The sequence below is a fragment of the Agelaius phoeniceus genome, chromosome 1, assembly GCF_051311805.1.
Source record: "Agelaius phoeniceus isolate bAgePho1 chromosome 1, bAgePho1.hap1, whole genome shotgun sequence".
Classification (NCBI taxonomy): Eukaryota; Metazoa; Chordata; class Aves; order Passeriformes; family Icteridae; genus Agelaius; species Agelaius phoeniceus.
In genome coordinates, this window is record NC_135265.1 from 65,414,378 (window position 1) to 65,437,662 (window position 23,285).

A 23,285-nucleotide genomic window follows, 5' to 3' on the forward strand; every position below is an offset into this window, starting at 1 on the left:
AGGAGGAAAAAAAAGCCACTTACTGTAAAGTGTCAGTGGAGGTGGGGTTGGCGGGGGTGGGGGGGTCAGAGAGAGACTCGCACACAAATGTCTTCCTAGCTGATCACGGGGCTTGGGTCTGCTTTTTGTTTGTTTGGCTTTTTTCCTTCCCCCTGCAGTGACACAGGTCCGGGATGTCTCCACCACTGTAGTAGAAATGATGTCTGCGGTACAGCGCTCGCTCCCTCTCCGCTCTCCAGCATGTAAATGGGTAATAGAAGCCAAATATGGAGCAGTTGGCTGCCTCTGCAACAGCTCAAGGATCCTACTTCATGCAAAAGGCGGGGGGGGGGCGGGGGGGGGAGGGAAGGGGGGGAGAGAAGGGAGGAGGAGGAGGCAAGGCAACACTCTGGCAGTCGGCCAAGAGAGCCACACAGATTATTGCATACGCACGGCACCGCCGGGCCAAGGCGGCCTTTAACCCTTTGCGGGCCGCCGCACGCTGCCCGGGGGCGAGCAGGGGGGCTGGGGGCTCGCCTCGACACTTACCTCCTCCCTCCCCTTGTAACACTTCAAAGGCCAGGCTGGCTCTCTACGGTGGGCTTAATCCCTGCGCATGCCAGTGTTCCAGAGAAGTCCCCGCTCCTGTAGCAGGCTGCGTCGCGGGGCTCTCAAATCACTTTGCAGGCGGAAAGAAATGAGATGGGGAGGGGAAAAAGAAAAAAAAAAAAAACAACCCAACCCCGAACCTATATTGTTTAAGGGGGAAGAAACAGACAGCTAGCGACGTGTGCTGTCCTTCAGAAAAGGCAGGGAATGCTGGTTTAAAGGATGCATAAAAATCGGTTGCTCAGTCAAGGCTGGTCTGTCTCTCTAAGGGAGGAAATAAAACTGCTGGAAACCAGGGAATGCTCTGAAGCAGCCTCTGCGAGAGTCAGAAGAGGGTGATTTTATTTAAGATGCCATATTGCATTTTGTTGTGGCGAACTGTGAAGTGATTTAGAGCAAGAGCCTGCATCCCACTCCCTTTTTCTGAATTAGTTTTATTTATCCGGATCCTTGGCATATGCTTGAGTTGCTTTGTAGAAAGTACCTTCCACTTCATTCAGACCAAAGAGACTCTGACTCATACCATCTCTGAACTACAAGACAGACAGGGCTGAACCACGCATGTTTGGGTACTAACTCCCTCTGGATTCCTCAGCACTGGTTTCATCAAAGATCCCTTTGCATCTCTCCCAGCTGTCTGCAGACCACCGGGAGCCACTCCTGAACTTCCCCGCATCCCCCCCCCCCCCCCCCAACTATGGCAACTTACACTCCCCTGGCACTCCAGCGTCAGTGTGTTACTCTCTTACTTCCCTCAACGCAGGTGTCTGCAAACTACAGTGTTGGGCAAGTAACAGGCACAGATGCAAAAGAGACCACAGAAAACATCTTCCTTCTGGACTGTCTCAGTCTGATCTTCATGTTAAAAAAATTTTAAACAACCCCCCACACCCCCAAAAATCAACTTACTGAGCTAGATACAACTTAAAGAAATAAAACAAATTATGAAAGCAATTAATAGGACGAATGCAGGCAAAGGATGGGAGGCTATGCTTGCATGCAACCCATCAGTGGCCCATAAGAAGCCATTCACTCTCTGCTTTGGCATCAGGAAGAGAAGTAGAGTACAGAGGCCCCTCCCCACACCAAGGACGTTGCAAGAGAATGTTGCATAAATACCAAAGGCTGTTACATGCCAGCTCCAAGGAGCAGGACGCTGTGGGGTCCCAGGCCTCAGAAAGGCCTGAGACGTGCACTCCATGTAACATGGCCATCCAGATCAAGCTGTTTATTGCAGCTTGTACCAATTTGCCGTGACAATAAGCTCCAAGGTACCAGATTCCTAGCAAGTATACCTCCTATGTGTCCCTTTTATATTAGCATTAGGTTTTAGCTGCAAATTAAATCTAGCATTAAGAGTCTAGATGCAAAATACCCTAGGACTCAGTTTGCCCTTATGCAGATCAGCAAAGGAGTCCCTTCTATAAAGGACTGTACTGGCTTACTGTAATTGCTAAAGAATGTACTAATAACATTGTAAGCCGCAGCATTCTGGATTTAAGAGTTGATACTGTAATACAGGATAGCTTTAGCAAACATAAGGATCTTTTACCACAGCATCTCCTGTATCTTTAGTTCAGGTTCACTATGAAAATCAACACGATTTTCTGTTCTAGCAGTGATCTGAGACAGAAGCAGCAACAGGCCAAGATATCTTGACAAATATGCTACTCAATACCTACAAGAGAGTGAATCTAAAGCAGCAAAGCAGACAGCAAAATTGTATTCACCCAGCTAATGTAAGGTTCATTGATTTAATAAAAGGAACCAAGGGAAAGAGACAAAGACTGGAGATTACTGAAAATCAAGTGAAAGCCCTGGAGAAACTGAAAACCCATCATCAAGGTTCAATTCAGAGTACAAGGCATTCTGTCTGCCACCTTTTTTATTCCAGTAGTACAGAGTGTTACCTCAGGAGAAAGGAATCTTTCCTTCTCAAACATTCACCTTGCCAAGAGGTGTGGCACACGCAGAGAAAGAGAAGCCACATTCATGCTGAAGCAAGCTTTGGGCAACTTTCCCTTCTGCAGCAGGCTCATGTAAGAGGCTTGTGTGTTCCTCCGCTCTGTGGCTATAGTGTTTGCCTCAGGATCCTCATTTTTTTGCCACACTGTATACTCTAGGCTTTTACATCTTTGTCTATGTTTCTGCTTCAAAGTAGAAAAGAGACCCCCACAATGTAAGTGCACTGTAAGTTAAAGCAATAGTGCTTTCCTTAGCCAGCAAGCACTTCCCATGGCTCTGGGAAGTGCCACCAGCCACATCAGGTTCATAAACCACTCTCACCTCGGTTCTGACTTGATACATGTTGATTGCACTAACAGACGAGGGATGAGGGGACTATGCCTCTACGAACACGGCCTAACACACATGATATGCAACCATGTCACAAGATGTCCTTGTGCCTCAGCAGTCCCCCTGTCCTATGCTGGGCCTCAATATATTCCCTGCACAAAGGATTCCACAAAACATCAAGGTGCTGATGAAGGCAAATAAGTGGGACACAAGAACCCACAAAGACCCAAGCGTTTTCATTTACTGCTGGTGATGTGCTGAAACTGATAGGACTCCCAGGAGAATATAATCTGACAAAAAGATACTAAACAATTTGGCAGGCAAGATGCACACTGTCTAGAAGAAACTGTTTTTCAATTCACTAGTTGTAATGTGCCATCTACACAGCATGTTTGATACAATTAATAGTACTTATAAAAAATGGAAGAATAGAAGGCATAATAAGTTGGATTTTTTTTTTTAACACTAGCATTCAGGGAAATGCAGTGATTGACATTGTATTGAGTGTGAAAAGTAATCTCACAATTATTGATCTTTACAGTTCAGATCTTCAATCTGTCATAAAATGACATTGTTGGTCTCATTACAGCCTCTAGTGGACAGTAGTAATCCACCTCACAGACCTGTCATACCATTTGCTCAAATGGCAAGCATTATCAAGGCAGAGGTTACTCTGAGAGAACATGAACATACAGGTCATTCTTATCCACCAGAAAAAAGGATTTTTGAATACAATCAAAGGTTTGCTGTCACTGCTCGTAAGGTGCCTCGCTTTACTCTTCATGTATAGCATTGGCTTGTAAATAAACAGAGAACTTCTGCTATTAATTTCAGCTTTTGACAGCTTTCATAAAACTAAATTAATCTCAAATATTTTTATAACAGAAAATATTGGTTGCCATGTTTTTGGCTTAAGTAAGATGTTTTTATTCCAACTCAGAATCCGCTGACTGTCCAATTCACCTCCTATCTATTTACAGCTCTCTCACATTAGATAATTTTTGCTAATGCTGTTATTTTTGTTATTATTTCAGACATATGCAGCTGATTTAAGGTATTTTTACAGTTTTAATAAATGAGAAACTATAATTTGGATTACAGCTGGCTAATTAAGGTATGCTTTCCTCAGGAAAGTTAAAAATATGCACGATCTGAACAATAATGTGTTTGGACTATATCTTTAAGTGTCACTTGTGTGAACATAACAAAATATGACTAATGTCTCTAATTTTTGTGTATTCACTTAGAAATGAATGTATTCCCTGTCAAAACATCCCTGTTGATGATGTTCTCCAGAACTCTGTGATTACCTTCAGATGCAAGGAAATTAGATTGGTAGACACAGAGAGCCAATGCTGTCTCTTTAAAGCCACAAGTATCTCATGCAAATTAACATTTAGTGAAAGGAGAGTAAAGCATTCATGAAAACTAAGCAAGTATGTAGTGCTACACTGTGACTCAAAGATAAAAATCTTATCGTCTAAAATGGTGGTCCTTCGCAAGTGAATTCAAATGAAAGGCTGCCATTAACTTTTTTTGTTTTATTACACTGTGGCTAGGTAAGGATTGTAGGGTGATGAAGAAATCATTATTTGTCATGCCTTACAGTTTAGGTAATGGGATATTTAGGTTTAAAAATGTTTACCTTATCATTATCTTGATTTTTTAAAAGAAGCAATCAAGTTCTCTTTAAATAACAATAGCTTCAATGGCTTTAAAGAAACAATAGATCCTTAGATGGAGATCTGAAATGACATACTGTATTCTTGTTGTTGCTTTTTTAAAACCAGGCAAAGCAATTCATGTGGGAATTAAGAAAACTGAGGACTCTTCTAAAGTCTCAAAATCGAGTCCAATTTAGTCTTTTGAATAAGAGGTCAGTCAGTTACAGGTCCCTGCTCTGAAGGGAAGACCTGTTAACCTACCAGTGACCACACCAGGATGGACCATAGCCACAGTCAGCCCCATAAGCTGTGGCAACCAGTGGAAAATAAAAGTGCTCAGCCCTTCTCTAGGGGTTCTTCACTGGTCTAGGCAGCTATCAAGTAATAAATACTGTGCTTTATGGCCAGTGCTCTTCAGCCATCTGAGGTCTCAATCTGTGTCCTGGTCTCCATCAGTATCTCCCCTGACACTGCAGCTACCCAGATGGCTGGTGTGAGCAGAAGGGCCAAGCACAAATGGAAACTAAACTGTCTTATTCCTGGAAGTGATCATTTCATCTTGGGGTCAAAGTACACCAGCAGAACACAGGGGAAGCACAACTCTTCAGAAATGCTTTGTTTCCAGGGATGTCAAGGCAGTAGTGTTAACAAGGATTAACATTCAACCAACATTCAGGAGAATTTGCCAGCCACTCTCTGGGAGAGGGCTCTCAGGTGCTATCAGGGAGCAGCCAGAGACCACATGCCCTTGTAAGAGACACATGTTGTCCCATCCCTTTAAATCATTTTTGGTACAGAGACTTATCTGGGAGTTCATTTCCCAAGATTTTTTCTGTCTCTTAAGGGCGTTATGGTCTAGACAGATTAGATTAGCATCTACTCTGTAAACACCTAGAGTTGGGAAATATCTCTATATCTCTGAACCTTTCTTAAAATGTCTTACCCACATATAAGGCACTGTGGTTTCCAAAACCTGTTAGTCTCTCTGATCAATGCTATACAGGTTTTGATAAGTGCCATGAGTTTTTATGAGAGGAAGGGAATGGGCTAGAATGGACTGGTTACCTGTTTGAACAGACATAGAAGTTGAAAAAAAGGATTTTTGACTCCTAAATCCTTTAATGGCCCCAACTGAGCTGTTCTGGTCTATTGAACAAATCCTTCCTACCTCATGGATAATCGACCTACCAGACTTCCAGAGCCGCTGTGCTCAATGCTGCTGCCAAGTCTGCTCCTTTGGTTCACATGCTAAAAATCTTTATGTTTTGTTGAGAAAATGTGCAACTTATAATGATAGCTATTTTCTACTCTTACTGTCTCTACCTCTTCACAAAATATGATACACACAGGCCTTGCCCCCAAAGCTGTCATGCAAATTCAGAAGTCTGGTTAACCAAACTCATCCAATATAGGTAAGTTTGGGCTCATGCCTTGGTTTCAAGACAGCGAGAAGTGCAAGCTGTGTAATGTTCAAGACCAAAGTTATTTTGTATCTATATCTTCTTCAAAAAGAAAACTAGTAACTAAGACAGCATTAACCGGAAAGACAGTAATGGTTCTCAAATACAGCATCATCTACATAGGAAAGAGCTGTATCTCTTTGTTTTCAAAAGGTATCATATAGCAAAAAACTGCAGTCACCTGATGCACAGGAATGAAGACTTTGAACAGTTCCTAGACATCAAACAAAAATTGAAATGGGATAATTTTGGTATGAAATAATTGCTATATCCCCTCATATTTGACTCATAATTGGAAAATCACCAGGCAGAGATGAACAACAGTCATGACAGTGTATTGCCTGGAGGGTAGGAATTCCTCAGCCTTGCAAGGCTTTGACCAACCTTAGTGAGCATGGTAAACATTTGCCTTCAATTTATCCAATTACAAGCTGACAGGATATTTTTCATGTTTCTTCTGCAAGGTGACAGGTACATGCCCCCAGAACCCTAAAACTCCAGAGTTTAAAAAAAAACAGTGTCCTGGGAAAAGTGACAGGAGGCCTGAGGTGGGATATGACATTAAAGCAGAGCTATTTCAGCTTGTGCAGACCCTTTTATAACTAGACTGGCATCGCTTTGAATTCTTACTGCACAAAGGCAGCACCTTTCCCTCAGAGATCTGCCTGATCCTCATCCTCTCTCTTTACTCTTCAGCAGAGGCCTTTCTACTAATGACCAAAAAGGTTCTCGGATTGATTGAGATGTAATATCATGTGTCTCTCTTTCCCCCTACCCAGTTTTTCCTCAGAAGAACTCCCATTTATGCCTGTCTTACTCTGCTTGACCTGTCCTTGGTGTGCTCTCATATCATCCTCACATGATATTATCAATTTATTTATATTTAAGGTAATGAAAGATACCCATTCAAAGCTCTAGAAGCCCTGAGACATAGCAATTACAAGCAAAGCGCAACAGTGTGAAAGAAGTTTTATCAAAAGGAACTTATCTGGGCAATCAGGTAGACCAGAAACACCTGCATGCTGAAAGCTCATCTCTAGTCTTCTTCTAAAGTGGGTGGGGTTTTGCCTCAGGGCCTCTTCAAAGATCATAAAATTCAAACTCTTGTGAAGTGTAGGTTCTATCACATGGACAGATTTGCTCATTCATTGACTGTTTTGTCATGGGGTCAACTATAGCCAAGAGAATGGAGTGGACACCTTGGAGGCAGGACCATCTCACGACCAGCTTTCCTACTCAAGAGACCCTAGTGCTGGAACGTTTCCCACTACAGAGTTTTCACAGCTTATACTCTCATAGAATCACAGAATCATTAAATAGAATCATAGAATGGAAAAGACTTTTAAGATCATCAAGTCCAAATCATCAGCGCAGCACCACTCCCATGTTCACCATGAACCATGTCCTCAATGCTTTAGCCAAACATTTTTTGAACACTTTCCAGGAATAGTGACTGCACCACTTCCCTTGGAAGTCTGTTCCAATTCTTATCAACTCCTTCTGTAAAAAAAAAAATCTTTCCTAATATCCAATTCCAACCTCCCTGGTGGTGCAACTTGAGGCCATTTCCTCTTGTCTTGGGAATCCTCTCATCTTCTTTGTGCAAGAGGACATAAGAATGGCCACACAGTGGCCATAGGACAGCAGTAATCATAGGCAGATGCTTAGGGAGACATGGGCATTATATACTACTTTATCCACATACTATCCAGCCTCCCACTATTTTCAGCTTAAGGAACTTCCTAAGCAGAATGTGGTTTCTGCCTGTTTAGTGACCCTCAGTGGATTTATCTCCTAAGATTTGCACAGTCTTCTCCATCATCATCTGTGAACTGTAGGTATGTGCTATGTCACATTGCACAGGTCAAGTCCTTGATGCAAGAAGAATCCCCTCATCCTGCCTGCTTCATTCAGTGCTCCTAGCTCTTGCACTGAGACAGGGAATGGCCAGTCCCTACCCATACTCTCAATGCTACACAGATCTTTGCAGCCCTCTCTCATATTCCCCCTTCTTCCAAGCTGGAAAGCTTGTTGCCAAAAGCAGTCAAAGTCTTCACTGCTTCTGCTGCAATTCTTACCTGGTTTTGAGTCCCTGTCTTGGTCTTAGCCCTGAGACGTCCACACTCTCTCTGTTCTTCTGCCTGTAGAAAAGTGATAGCAAAAATTGTCCTTTTATTCCACAGAACAGTGGTGACACAGAGAAGTACAAGTATTATTACTATAAAAGCAATACAGAATGCTCTCTTTTCCCAAGGCTTAGCCAAGGACTTGGAAAAGCAACAATTCCACATATCAAGGACAAGAGAAAACAGTAGTAATGTAAACAAAAATAAACCCCTGGTTCTATCTACATTTTTTTCTTACTTGTTTAGCAACACATGCGGACTAAAACCCTTCCCATTTCATAAACTACCTTTGTCAACCAGTCCATTCTTGTGTAAAAAATCAGAACTGATGGGACATCTCCCACCAAACTCAGATTATTTCACAGAATTATATGCATAATAGGTCTGAAAAATATGCCATGCTAAAAAAGTGGGACTGCCAGATGGTTTTCCTGCCATTTAATCTGTCTCTCCCCTTTCCATGATATATCTCATTTCTTAGGACACAGGTATTAAGTCATTTCTCTCTCTTAATTGGCCCATCTTCAGCTAGGTGTGTAAACTTGGTGTCTAATTTAAGGTGTACAAGTTGTCCCGTTGTCTTAATGGTTCTGAATCATACATTTAAAGTGAGCTTTGTGCTTGAGGGTATGGCCTCATGAACATATTTTAGTGAAGCATTCAAGGGTGTGGATTTACAGGACACCAGCTACCCTGCAATAACTGCACAGATGAACACCCTTTGCCTGCTGGTAAATGCAAAGCAAGTTAGCCCAGAGAGAGTCTCAGCCAAGATCACCTCTGCCCTCAGTACAATTCTTTTCCTGCTATTCCCTGAATGCTGCTCCTTTTGCAGTAAGCATGACAGTTGCATATGGAGGCACTACCACCTCCCTCCTCTCCATAGTGATCCATCTCCAGACACAGCTCAAAACATACTTTTTCTTAATACACCCCAAAATCTTGCAAACTGAAGTCATATTTAAGGGACATTGCCAGCCTTGCTGCGTTACAACTTCAGCCTTTTTTCTCTTTCATGTTTATATGATAGGATATATTCTTTGCAGAGTCTTCATCATGTATTATATATACATAAGTCCTCTAATTCTTGAGCCCTCCTGTTTCCCCCTGCTGGTTAAAAACGCATAGCTGGAGGGAGCAGGGGGCTGGGAAAGGGCAAGTAATTCCTCAAACAACTCTTGAGTCAAAGCAGGTACCCACTTTGGGAGGAGGGAGCAGAGGGGAGAGACCTTGTGACTACTGAATACCCGTGGCTGCTGCCCCCAAGGGTATTTCTGAGAGCCTACATGTATTGTTACACAATGTATGTACTTCACAGGGTCCTGAGCAGAGTTTATCAGCTGTACAGAAATTCCTGCATAGTTTATCATCTGGGCAAGCATCCCAGCACCACTGTTGTCTCTCCTTAGAGTCTCTTCAGAGTATCAGAGGTTCCCAGGAACATTCCCAGAAGCTTTTAGCTCAGCATGAATCACTGCCAAGTTGAAGAGTTTCTTCGAGTCCCTTGTAGCAATCATCCTGAAAATTGCAGAAGAGTAGCTTGCAGGCTCTACAACTGTCCCTAAAAGGCTCAACTTGTACAGGAGTCATTGTCTGGCCTCCAAAAGCATTTATCTGAACTAAGACACATTTATCTCAACCTTGCACACATTTAAGGTCTCGCCAATGAGATCACAAAATCTCCTTGTAGCTGGAAATAAAAATTTTTCCTTTGATGATTTTCTAAAATCTTTTTTATTTTAGATTCTAATAATCCCACAGATCCCTAAATGTGGACCAGCACCCCTTTCCTGTTCAAACTGGATGCTCTAGTCAGTTATATAAGGCCAAGTTTCCTCCCTAGGCAGTTTACAGCATAGGCACACAGGTTATGCTGTCTGCAGTAAATGATGCAGTGAAATACTCCATTATGTGACTTATCTCTCAGAACAGTTACCTTCTGAGAAAAGACTGCAGTTTTGAGGCCAGCTGACTTTTCAGAAATGGCAAACTATCAATCACCCAGAAAGGTAGATTTGTCCAAAGGTGAAATAACAGTGTTTTCTTCTTTTAACCTATAAAAATTATAATTTTCTGAAAACAAAATGAAAGAAAAATTTCCAACAACCACCAAGCCCCTTTTACTCTTGAAGAACCTGCTTCTCTCTCTATTTATTTTGCTTTCTGAGTATTTGCCTTTCACAGGTTCACATTTTTAATGCTTCTTACTAGCCAAAATTTTAAATGGATGACTTAAGTTCCAGTATATTGCTTCCTCTGAATCTGTTACTCTTGTAGTGGCACTTTCCCTTAGTAGCACATTGAACTAGTGTAGTTTATGGTCACCAGTTCCTAGATTCCCTCTAGTGCTCAAATCTTCAATGAACAGAAAGATAAGTGTGAAGAATTTGCCAGCTTTAAATGCCTACTATCTGCACAACAGACCAAAAATTGGTTTTTAACTATTTCAAGACTTCAAACTCTGAATATTTGGCTGTATAATTAAAATCTGGATTTTTAAAATATACTGAAAATACATTTACCCTTCAAATGTTTCAGCTGTTAGTTATCCTACTTCAAACTCTTCAACTCCGCAGTGTTACTATTTGGTTTTCTTTGATGTCTGTTCCTTTTAAGCTAACCCCAAAGAATTTCACTCTCGCCCACCATGGTTATCAAGTTGTGCTTTGTTAGCACAGTATATATACATGTAAGTATTTATGATATACAACTCTCTTCTGTCCTTCAGATTATTTAGGAATTAATACCTTATATACATTGATTAATAGCCCTTCTTTCTTGATATTTCTTTTAGGAGAGTTAGGAATGACCACTAGATAATCACCTCCATCACTTGGTAACACTGCTCATGGTCTGGTGTATAACTCTTGTGTAAGGGTGGTTGGTATGTAAATACCCTCCTTAATCGTCATTGTTTGTTTCAAGGATAAAACAAACAAAACAATAACAAGATCTCCTTTCTTTTGCGTGCTGGAAGCACATGCCATTAATATTAATTAATTTATTTATTTAAACTTGGTTAAAGCATTTGCTCTTAGGCTGGGAATGTGACTGCCAAGTTTCCCGCCTGCAATTTTTTACGGCTCAGTAGTAAACTCCTGAAAATAGGAATTTGAAATGGAAATAGTGACAGGCCTTTTAACTACACTATAATAAGCAGGGTGTTTTATCCTGCATACTGTATGTCGTTACACAATGGCAGCCTATCATAATGTGCACAGAAAACAAACAGGGTCTCTTTAGATCACTCTTCTGGCTAAAACTGGGCAGACAGAGGAAGCAAAACAGGCTGGAAAGACAAAAGACTAGAAGGTCAAGAACACCACACCCAGACCTAAGCCCTTCTGTTACACAGTGGAGCACAGGGATCTTAGAGAACTTGCACTTGAATAAATTGACTTTGATCAGCTTGCCATAAAAAAAGAGGTGTAGCCTGCTATATTGGTAAAGGAGGTAAAGAAGGAAACTTGCCCATAGTCTTAAGCTGCAAAGTAATGTACCCAGGCCCACCCTGTTACGCAAAGCTCCAAAATGTATGTTTCTTGCAAATGTTTCTTATTTGATTGTAATAGTATGTTTCATGTAATTCTGCATATATAAAACACAAGAACATTAAAGCTGGTTTGCACAGTTTCCAGCGATAACTGTAAAGTGCAATTTTTCAGAGCTGCTGAACATCCAGAGTCCTAAAAAGTCACCTGAGTTTCTTCAGATCCACACCTGTGTAAATGCCAGCAGTACTGCATCTTTGTGAAAACAGAACAGTGCTACTGCTTTTTATGAGGTATTTGGCAACCAGGAAAATAACTGAATCACATGTGCAAAACAGAACAGCAGAGTATCTGGGACTTGAACAGAGCACTTCTGCTTTGTAGAACACATGCTTAAACGCTGTATATTGAAGTGCCACATCACATCTATTTTTACTAATTGAGTTTACTTGTGTTTGGGCACTGTACCAGCTACTCAGCAAGTCCAGGAGATTAATGTAAAAGCCTCTCTGCATTTAGAAAGTATAGTCACTCTAGATTTACAGCTGCTTACTTTGAGGGTGGCTGACTGCTGATCCTGGTGTCTTTGAGCAACAGATGGTTTTCTGAGCTGCACTGATAATGAAAATGATATAATTTACCTCCTAACATTGAAATAAAGAGGCAGAAAAAAAGAAAAAGCAATATATTCATCTTCTATAGATCACATACCTTAGTACACAGCGGGATAAGAGGAGGGGGAGGCCCAGTTAAAACTCAAGGAATAGTATTAGAAATTCACATGAGGACAAACTTACATAAAATAACCCATCCTGATCTGGACTGTGAAAGTATTGGCCCTTGTAATGTTAGAATTTATAGCTTTAATCTTCTTAAGAGCTGCATGGCTCTTCTCACATGCAGGGAAAACAGATTTGATGTTTGTGAGATTAAAACTACTGAGCTGAACTTTGCTTGTTATTGGCCAGAAGCACTTGGAAACCTAATAAAGCATTCCATTAAAATCTTGGCATTTTAGAAACACAAAAGAAGTAGGCCTCTCAAAATATGAGTCCAAGGCAAAAGGACACTTTGGGGGGTGGGGGGAAAGATTGTGGAATTTGGATTTTAACAAAGTTTGCAATGACTTAAAAACAGATCAAAGAAAACATGAGGTAGAGTAGAACAATAAGTGCTTGATGTAACTAGCAATGTCCAATTCTTTGTTGTTTAAACTTTATTACATTTGAAGACACTTTTTCATGTTCTTTTAAACCTCATACTTTTGTAAGTCTATGAGTAGCTGGAAAAAGTACAATACGTCACTGACTGGCTGTGTGGTCTCTAAACAGGTAGTGTGAGGCCTGATTTCATAAACTTTGAGGATCCACAACCCTAGCTGAGATCCAGTTGGGCTACTCATATCCTGGGCTTTAGATGATCAGCTTTATTCTGAAATAAAGAGCTCCATTAAAGCTGGCTAGGCTACAATTTTAGGTGCACGGGAAGCCCACAGTGAACACATATGCATTTGTAATCAGTATACAGTTTGTTTTGATCTATGAAGTCACAACTAATATTTCTGTAGAGAGACGCATAATACTTGTGGTGATGGTATGAACTGAGTTCAAAGCATGACTGATCAAGGGTTAGGATCTTATCAGCAGTGGTAAAACCTTGTACAGTACCATTTGGCTAGTGCCAGCTGCACTGTTGAGAACCCTTGCTTGCCTTCGCCAAGGTACAATGAAGAGAAGCCTCATACATTACAGCTTTTACTGTTCTGCTCTGCAGGCAAACAAACAGGTAGAAATAGGAAATATAATCAAGTTTAACAGAAGTAAAGCTTCATAACCAGCCCTAAATATAAGTCTCTTGCTAGGGTTCATTGACAAGGTTTGGGGTTTTGTCACAAGGCAAACAGCATTAATTCCAACTCACTATGAAATTACTTTGTCCTATCTGTACTGACAAAGCCAACCATGAAAACTATGCTAAAATTTGCCTGTGCATGGTTACAGCTAAATGAGATCATCTACATTCATTCTACTTACAGAATCAGGAAGTATGTAGGCTATCTTCTGGAAAACTTGTGGTTAAAACACTGGGAAGCCTGTAGGGATGATCAGGTAACAATCAAATGCCTACAAACAAATTTTAGCCCAGATTTTACCCCACACAGAGAACCAGTTGAACGTGGATTACACAGCTGGTGTGAGTGAGTCCTACACAAGCTCATCCCATTGCAGATGACCACACAGAATTCACTTATGCAATTCTATTTTCTGCCCTTTCAAAGGAAACTCCCCTTTACACAGCTGAACATTACTGGGTGCTCATAAACTGGCTGCTAACATGGCTGGTATGCTTCATTTTTTGTGGCACTAACATATGAAGAGCTATCTACTGCAACAGATGCTCTTTGACAGTGCGAAATAACAGCACTCAGACTTAAACTGTAAATTATAAACAATCCCTCTCTAAGTACAAAATGAATACACAGAATGGGGAGCCTTGTCAACTAAGATATTAGTAAATCAGGTTGAGGAAGACAAATTATTCATTAAAGCTAAAGTAACTAAAATTTTATTCAGTTGACATTACTGTCATTAGAGTTCTCCTGTTCTTTGCCATAATTGGTAGATATGAAAAAGAGTAATTATAAGCAACACACAGTAAAATCAGCTACATGTTTTCTTGCTATGGAAAAACTACATAAAATGTTTCTGTACTTCCTTTTTATTAATTTTTATCAGTAGAAAAGATGCTATATAAATGCTTACCAGTGGTATGTGCCTGGCCATATCAAGACTGGCCTTTCCCAAGGGATTTCATAATTATTTTTTCTCCACCAAACCACAGACAGGACTGCGAATTAAAAGTGACCTTGATGGCCTGGTGGTGCAGCTGCCATGTATTTGATTATAAACTTACTGGTACTAATGCCAAGGAGTGGTACTACAACATAAGCTGAAAATGAATTCAAGCATAGCTTTCTTCACAGAATGTCCCTGGTAACCTGGCTGCACAAAGCATTCAATGCTTTTTTTAAACCTTTAAAAAAGAAAGCATTCCTTTTTTCCTCCCCATGTCTTCCAGTGCCAAGTTCTCCAGAAGGATGTGCTCAGGGATAACACCCTAGATTGCAAGGACTGTAGCTACATCTGGAGTACTTGTGATATCTCAGATATAAAACTTCTTCAGAAAGGACATGGAGAACTTGGAGGAAGCATGGGTAAAGGAATGGGCACCCTGTTACACAGCACAGTGGTTCCTGCCCTATAGCGGCAGCCTCTCAGGAATTCCCAAACACCATGGCAGGGATGGTGAGCACAAAGCTGGCCTTCCCAAATGCATGCAACTTCCCACCACCTAATGAGGGGTAAAATGAGCTGGCAGTTCATAATTTCCTTCAGCATGTGCCAGGAGAAATTTTTATGTCACTCAGTTCAGGATCAGACTTGCAAGGCCCAATTCTTACGGCTTTAGAAGAAACAGGTATGGCCAAGAAAAGATCCTGGCAGCTGTCTGTAGGCAGACAGCATACAGACTTGCATTTCATGGGATACCTGGATGGGAATCTCAAATTCTGCAGAATGACAAATGCAGCCTGATTTCATCTCATGCACTTGCATTGCCTGCATCTCCTATGATACCTGGAGCTAGGGTACCTTATCTACATCTCGACAGCATATGATAAAGAAGCAGGACTAGGTGAACATCTCCCTCTCCTCTGAGAGCCAAGTTTGCCTTCTTTCTCCTTCACAGACTACGTAGGGAAGCAGGCAGCAACCCCACCAATTTTGCAGATGCTGGCTCAGAGCACACACAGAGGTATATTTTGGGTGCTTAAAGAGCTTCACAGCATTGAAAGACTTAGCTCAGAAAATGCAAAATGTTGGAGCCTGCCTTCCAGAGCCTAACAAAAGGGTATATGCACATACTGAGGAAGGAGGCTCCCTCTGTTGCACATAGCTCTCCATAGCTCTTTCCCATCTCCCTAGAGATCCAGGGTATTTGTATACAAGTTAGGAGGAAACCAGCAGGTTAGTCAGCATGCAGGGGGACTTGGTGGTCTCATGGAAGATTGCTTTAGGTAACATAGCAAAAGGACCTCCCAATGTGGGCTCTGACTCAGTCACAGTTTGGATGGTGAGAAAGCCTTTCAGTCCCCACTTGTCATAGCTGCCCAGTCTCATTTTAATGCACAAAACAAACTCACTGTACAAATATGCCATGATGGGCAGTTTGTGCCCATGATGCAAGCTACACCCAAACAAGCAGAAGGGTCATAAAAGAAGGATTAAAGTTCAACAAGGAAGCTGATAACGAAGAAGCCTACCCAGGCTATGCCCTATTCCTGCCAACATTATGTTATCTTCTAATTTTAGAACAGCTGACAGTTTTTCCCAGACCAGAAGATGACAAGAGGCTGAGCAACGCCAGTGTCGTTAAATCTTTGTTTTCAGGCACAGTGTTGTCTCCACACTGCAAGAAGTTGTTTCAGCATGTGAAATTTTGCAGGAAGGCACACATTGACGCTGGATGCCCATACAGGGAGCTGTGTAATATGTTGAAACCATCTGGCATTTTGTGGTTTTGCTGTATCAGTCAGACGCACTGTCTGGAAACACAGGGCTCAAACCCAGAGTCCTTAATTCAGGTCAGATACCTACAGATGCCTGCGGTCGTTTGGCCAGACTGGAAGCTGCAGAATAAAGCACTTAATTAGGTGGCTGAAGTTTATGGCAGATTCTAAGGGCAGCAGAGCTAGAAGCCTATTATTTCTTAGGAAGTTTTAGTAAATGTAATTACTATGGCATGTTTGATATAATACACGGTCTTCACAAAATGCTCCAAAATAGCATTTTAAAGACGGGTCTTGTTGCTGTTATGCTTTGTACCTTCTGACTAAGGAATAGGCCTGATGATGTGGATCCCAGTGTGAAGCTTACTGAAAACTACCACTAAAATTAATAGAGCATAGTTATGGAAGAGTATTTTGTATAGAATTGCCTTCTCTGCAGTGTGAACAACGCTGCTGAAAGCAGGCTCTGGGTTACATTATTCCTGTGTTCCAAATTTTTTTAACCGGCTGATGTCACTAGGGAGATTTAAAGTCTTTATAATTACCGCTCAAGGCCTAGAGGAAGCGGGGAGGAAAGACAATGCAATTACGTTTCATATGTTGATTTAGAGAGTAACCTGTAGTGGTCTGTTAACTTGTTTCATCTATCAGGAAAAGCAAATTAATTCTGTATCCAGTCGGTTTTATGAGTGGCAGCTCATTTTGCTTTCCGAGTTAAGCAGGGAAGAAAGTGGCCTTTTGTCACAAACAATTGCTTCCTGCAATGCTGCAGAATAAGATGTAAAATAGGCAAAGAGCTTTGGATACAGCTTCCAACGTCCTACTAAGAAGTAAAATTTCTTTCTTTCATCTTCCCTCAGAGAAGGAATTCAGGTTATGCTCTGCACTAAATTAAAGTGTTCTGCTCAGTTATGTACATGTACAGCTTTGAAAACTGTTCCTGCTTCTAGGTCAAGGGCTCTCCCTGTGGCCGGGTGCCAGCTTTATCCCTGGACTCCCATAATCCCTTGAAATAAATCAACTTTCCATTGAAATCCTCTGCCAGTTCCACTTCAGACTAAAATGTGCTGTCTGTAGCATGATGCTCTTTTATACTTTTGTGGAAACAAAAAAAAAGAGAGAAACAATGTGTCCATTGTGTACTGGAAACAGTTCCACGTAACCTGTATTGTATATATTAAAGTCTATCTTTATATGTTGCACTAACCCAAGATTTCAGTGTTTATTATTAGAACTAAGAAAAATACCTTTGACCAAAAGAATAATTCCACTGACTGAAAAGGATCCCAGCTTGTGTGCGTGTGTGCGTGTGTATCCCATTACTACTCTGCTCACGTGGACTGAAGTATGAGGATGCATTATACTACCTCCCTGGGCAGATGAAGCCCTCAGATATTTTTTTCTCTTTCCTCCTTTTTTTTTTTCTTTCCCCCCCTAATATCAATTTTCTTCTCTGTGTGTTATAAATGAACCCGAATACATTCACACGTTCCTGTCGAAGACTAAAAGCTGTCACTTCATTTCAGGGAACCAGGCAGCTTTAAACTCAGCTGCAAGAAAGCCCAGCTGCTACTACATCTCCAGGGGAAACTTATCTACTCAGAAATGGCAAAACTTCTGAACAATAATAATAAAATACAGCTTAAAGATGCTGATGCCATTCTCCTATTGGTGCCGAGGTCAGTACTTTGGAGAGTGGGTGCCAGTCAGAAATTGCAGCACTCAGAAGACTGACATTTCTAAAAAGCTCTGCTTCTCCCCAAATCTCAGTAACTTTAATGGTCTGCCAGTTAAATCAGAACAGCTTGGTATAAAGCCTCCAATTTTCTGACAACCTTTATATTCTCTTGGCTCCTACAAGGCCCTAAAGCTGATCGTGTATAATCCTGAACTGAATGTGAAATAAATATGAAAACCTGTCATGATTTTAAAGTTTTCCAAAGGATATTTCACTAAATAAAAAGAGCTGCATTTTTGGCACACAAATGCTCCATATAAAAATCACAGTTCTTTATTTTAAAGTTACACAATGCAATGCCAGACTCTGCCCTCTGAAGTTCCCTGAGTGTTGGGGAGCAGCTACGTCCCCATGAGCTGCCTGGCCCTGAAGGTCCTGTGCTCCTTTTCCCCTGCACAGTGGCTGTGCAAATCAGGGCTGCCACCAGCCTGAGCCAGCCCAGCCCCTGAGGGTCCCTCCAGCACAGGAGACTAAGGGGAGGTACCTGGGTTTCCTCCAAGCTGGGACACAGCCCATGGTGTGGCCAGCTAAATCTAGCAGTGGCAATTGCTTCCATGCTTGTGGTGCAAATACAGCCTGAGCAAATCGTGACCCAGAGCTCACCCAGCCTTCATGTCCTTGAAATATGTTGCCTAAGAAAATAACAATTGTTTGCGGAAAGCTCTTCCGCTCAGCCTGCGTTCTTCAGCGAGCTACATTAACTGTGTGCCAAGGTGTGGGCTATAAGCTGGAGTGTCCACAGCACTACAGCACGGAAATGAGTTTAAATCACTGACAAAATAGAGCTGATGTCAGGCTCCACTGGCTTCACAGACCTCACAAACATCTGCAGGTCCAGAACACAGCCATAAGACCAGACAGAGATGCATAGGTCCAGCAAAGTAGGACCCAAACACAGCAACCTTGACAATGGACATGAGGTGCATTTTGAGTGAAGCTGTGACTTAACTAGCAAAGGATCTGAATGCCACCTTGCAGGAAATTTGGAAGACACATCCTGCAAGTCCTGGGGTGGTAGCTCACTGTTAAAATCACAAGTTAGGTTTGCACAGTATTGTTTGGATGGTTGGGAAGGAAGCAAATGGAGGCGAGACAAGGCATTTCAAAAGGGGAGTGTTGTCACTCTCAGGGTTTCCAGGTTTGTCTGCAGAGTTCTTTCAATGGGCAGGTTTCAAATGTTACGCACATGTGTCTCATAATATCCTCCTGGGACAGGGTACAGGCAATTGCACTGGATATAAAACCACAGTTAACTATACACATAGAGTTTAATTTTAGGTCAGACTTGGTGAAACTATCTGGTTTTCTCCTAGAAGCCCTCAGTGGATAGTTTCTTCACTTAGCTCTGCCACCTTCGGGCCTTCTTTTTAAGTGAGGAGTGCAGCTGAATGCAAGAATTCAAAGCAAAACTCAGCTAAAACCATTATGTTTCATCTGGTTACATGTCAAAACCTCAAACCTTGTGTACACAGGGCTCAAATTATAAACCCATCAGGTCCAACCCCAGAGCTGGACCCAGGTTTGCCTGGAGAGCCCGCAAATCTTTTAGAGAAGCTGATACAAGTTTTAAGTTCATAATGACTTGAAAACCCAAAGTGGCCAGGAGACTTTTCCAAGGTCAAACAGTGAGCTAGAGGGGGAGCTAAGAAAAGAACCACAGCCCTGGCCACTTCACACACTGCTACCAACAGAGGTAGACACTCACTCTGCTTGAACTTCATACTGCATAGTCTTTGCTAAACCACTCAAAAGAACCACTTTTTTGCCTGTTAATTGTTTTAATAAGTCACATGGCAGTGAATGACTAAAAACTACATCATCCCTCTGAGGATTCAGCTGTGGAAAAAGCATCCATTTAGCTGCAGGGTAGTTATTACTGCATAGCTTTGATTTTGCTACACAATGCACACCCTGTTTATGGAAATGCTTACACGCTGCTCTGGGTGAAATCATCATCACTTACAGGTATACTCTGAAGCTAAAGGAATGACCTCAGATCCACTCATCTAGACCCCAAATGAGCCCTGTCCACTTATCTGAGTATCCACAATGCTCTCAGATGTTGGTTCATGTCCCTTTGGACATTTTTGAATGCCTCCCAAATCTCTGCATCTATTACATGAAAATAGAACTTCAAGGTGAGAAAAAACAATTGCAGTTAGAATACCTGTCCCTCCTGCTGGCTCCACCATGGCATGTGTCTTACTGGGGAGCACTGGGATAATTTCAAGTTCACAGCACAGCATAACGTAATAATCCCTTTTGAATCTACACCATCATGCAGTGGTCACTTATTTGCTGCTCCACATGCATTCTAACAAAACTTTAAGACTCCTGGCAGTAAAGCAAGCAACTGCTTCAGGATCGAGGCTTAATGCTGAAATATCATCAGGGCTGAGGATTGCTACATATTGCTTTCTAATAGTCCCTGCTGTTTGACACCTGGAGTGGCAGTAAGGAGCTCTAGAACTGTATCCAGAGTTCTCCACCAATAATTGAAAGTACTTCTACAATATGGGAAAAAAGAGAAGGGGGATCAGGATTCAAGGTTCAGGTCTGTTTAAGGTCTTGGAAACATTTTTGTGCGGTGAAGGGTCAGCATTTTTAAAGTAAGGTATGACTTACATACACAAGTGAAAACATGAGATTGCAATACATACCTTTTCCAATTCAGGTTAATTAGGAGTTTACTGTACTCCCAGCTAGTTTTGCTTGCAGGCAAATTTTTTTTGAGCTCAGCAGCCAGGACTGTATCTTGGGCTAAGCTTTCCCACCATATCATTCCAATAATAAAAGAATTTTTCTGGCTTCCTGTTAAACCATGCACTGATTACAAAATTCTTTTGCTTATTTAAGGCCAGATTCAATAAAAATCCTGTCCAGCTTCTGCATCATGGAAGGCCACAAAAGCCCTGAAATATTTTGGTTTTGAAGCCTGTGTGGGCTTCCATGGTTTGGATGCTGGGTAACTGTTCCAGTGAATGTGGTCCTCATAAAGCTTTTCAAGGTCCTGCTCCATATGGACCTAGTGATTTCTCTTTATTCTCTCCAGTGTGGATTACAATCTACTTCAGAGAATCTCTGATTTATGCCTCTAGCTACAAGATAAATCCTAGAGGAATAGGTCCTTTTCATATCAGGTCACATCCTCTGCTGAACACTGACAGAGAAATTTGAGTTTCTGAAAAGCAAGTACCACTTACAAAAATCTGGTATGTTTTGCATGCTTTATATGAATATAAGTGAATGGCAAAATCTAAAAGGAAATTCAATAAACTACTCATTATCTATCTATATTCGTATGACTAAGCTACACGTGGAATGTAGCTTTTATCCTCCAGAAAAAGTGTACAGATGTTCTATAGAAAACTGTATGAACAAACTTTAACCTCACGACTGCTATTATTTTGTAATAAAGGCTTACAGCATAATGTGAGCTTTTTTTAGAATGTAAGTTCCATGTGAGTAGCGTGTTGTTAATTTAATATTAATGCAATGCACCAGGAAGAAGTCTGCACAGAATCTCAAAGACAGAGAATCACAGTGCTGCAGACAGGAGATTTGTGTCGTGGATTTTATTTGTTTCAGCACTGGGAGCAGAATTCATTGACCAGAATTCCCATTGCCACAGGGCAGTGGATTTGTCTACCAATGTTTTCACATGCCTTGGCATGAGGGTTTTGCTGCAGCATTCCCACTACTGTTCCTGAGAATCATGTGGTTAAGTCACCTTGTGCTGCACAGAAAATTTACCTCTCACTGTCAAGTGCATATGAATGAGCTTCTTTTTTGGGAACAGCAAAAGGAAAAAAGAATCCACTGAATAAACTTTTGGATTTCTTTTGCTGAACCATCCTTCAGGTAGCAGGTGCAAAGACTTTCACTAAACTTGCAGATTGCAAATGCAGAGCCTGCTTTGCTTGCAACACAAATGAATTAAAGCAGGGGAACAGAACAGAAATCCAGTTTCACCCATAGTGGTCCCTTCTCAGTGCCTGAGCCCTCTCCTTTGCAGCATCTGCCATTCAGATTACATATCTTGTATTCCTCTGAGGAGTCAGTTCACTGTCTCATCTCCAAATGCATTGGTGAAGTAATTTATGACTCCCATTATTATAATCACTTAGCAGCTCCCAAGCATGTAAAAATAGCAACAATAATTTCTCCCACTTTTCCTTCCTTAGCACCCCATAGGAGAAAGAGCTTGATTAAATCTGTAGGGGTTATACTTCCACTTGTGTGTTTCTATAACTTACAGAGGAAGTTTGACATTTTCAGAAAGTGATGACGTCTACAGACATCTTATTCATTGCAGGAATTCCTCAGTCTAGATAAACCTTCTGGAAGGTCCTGTGTCCAGAAGCTTCCTTCTTTTGCTTGACAGCTTCATTGCTTCTGTGCAATGCACTCATGTGCTATCATGATCATGAAGGGTGGCCCAGTCTCAGAAACAAAGAATGCCATTTCCTTCAAAGCCTTCCAGGACCAAGTTTGAAAATCTACCCAGGACTCCATGCAATGAAGCAGAACCTCCATGCATAGCAGGGAGGGAAAAAAATGGGGAGATGTTTATGAAGAGATTCATGGCAATGTGTGCATGGTAAACTGACAGTCTGCTCCCATTTGTTCCAGTTTTCCAAGCATGTGATTGCAAATGCAGTTATCATTTTGTGTGGACATGGCAGCTGCACTGCACTCATCAGAGCAAAGACAACAGTCTGGTCCTTGTGAAATGGAGATGGAGTTTTCCTATTTCTGTGCATATTCTGTAGGCAAACACTAAAGCCCAAAAGTTCACAGAGGTGCAACAAATGTCTACCACCAGCCCTCAGCACCTCGAATAGTTACGAAAGGAAGAATTCCAAAGCACTCCTCTGCTTCTACAGCCATCATCTAGGTCTAAACTGCTAGGAAAAAGTATCCTGGTTTTTCTAAAGGCATAATTTTAAATCCATTTTGGTTAAACCAGTGTAGAAGACATGGGCATTCTCATATTTCAGTGCAAAACCATGTCTGGCATGGTTTAAGCTTAAATTTTTTAGGAATTGATTTTGTATTTGCAAATAAGATGGTCTTTAGCTAGCACAATCAATTTGATTTACAGGTCATTTTCAAACAACACTGATACAGCAGGTTAACACAACTGATATCTTTGACTTGTCTGGTTGACTTCTGGCCACTTGCTCTGCAGTGCAATGTCAGCTTCAGGTAGCTACTGAGATAATTAGGGGAAGGCAATAATTATGTTTGCAATAATGAATATGAAAACATAGATAACATCTACAGAAAAGCAGGCACTGCAATTCACCACATGATCTCCTCAGCTCTCCAATGGTTTCACACGTGTATGGAAGAA

General features: G+C 41.5%; 1 protein-coding gene across 17 annotated transcripts in view; it reads right to left on the reverse strand.

Moving 5' to 3' along the window:
* The window catches only part of ATXN1 (ataxin 1), a 371,677-nt gene that overhangs the window by 222,801 nt on the left and 125,591 nt on the right, over nucleotides 1-23,285 (reverse strand). For 9 of the 17 annotated variants that reach the window (XM_077180537.1, XM_077180468.1, XM_077180529.1 and 6 more), the window contains exon 2: nucleotides 8,086-8,148. The gene's annotated coding sequence lies outside the window, so the exon portion shown is untranslated. Of the gene's footprint in view, nucleotides 1-23; nucleotides 308-528; nucleotides 665-8,085; nucleotides 8,149-23,285 lie in introns of those variants that run through there. The other 8 variants (XM_054645458.2, XM_077180483.1, XM_054645448.2 and 5 more) reach the window with 4 other exon arrangements.